Genomic DNA, 376 nt, shown 5'->3' with positions numbered 1-376 from the left:
TGGCATTGTGGGGCCGCTGGCCTCCGATTCACAACGGCCCGTGACTAATCGCACTTACGTTACAAACGGAGGCCGCTGATTGGCTGCGAGGCCGAGGGAGAGGAGCGGCCGACCAATCAGCTGCCACTGCGATGGTGTAGTGTAAGTTAACGGTGTAAGCGTGGAATAATGCGAGATAATGCATTATTATGGCCAGCGGCGTTTTATTTATCACCACCAGAGCATGATGAATGATATTAATATTGTACATGAACAGGTGTAGGCTCAAATTAACAAGATTTTTTAATGATACGTGTAATGTCTATTCACATTTATTGGTTAATCACATACGTGCCATTTTCTTTTTACTCCCTTTTAATGCTTTCCCCCACAAACA

Source organism: Stegastes partitus, unplaced genomic scaffold (assembly GCF_000690725.1).
Source record: "Stegastes partitus isolate 25-593 unplaced genomic scaffold, Stegastes_partitus-1.0.2 Scaffold105, whole genome shotgun sequence".
Classification (NCBI taxonomy): Eukaryota; Metazoa; Chordata; class Actinopteri; family Pomacentridae; genus Stegastes; species Stegastes partitus.
This window is presented reverse-complemented; position numbering follows the sequence as displayed.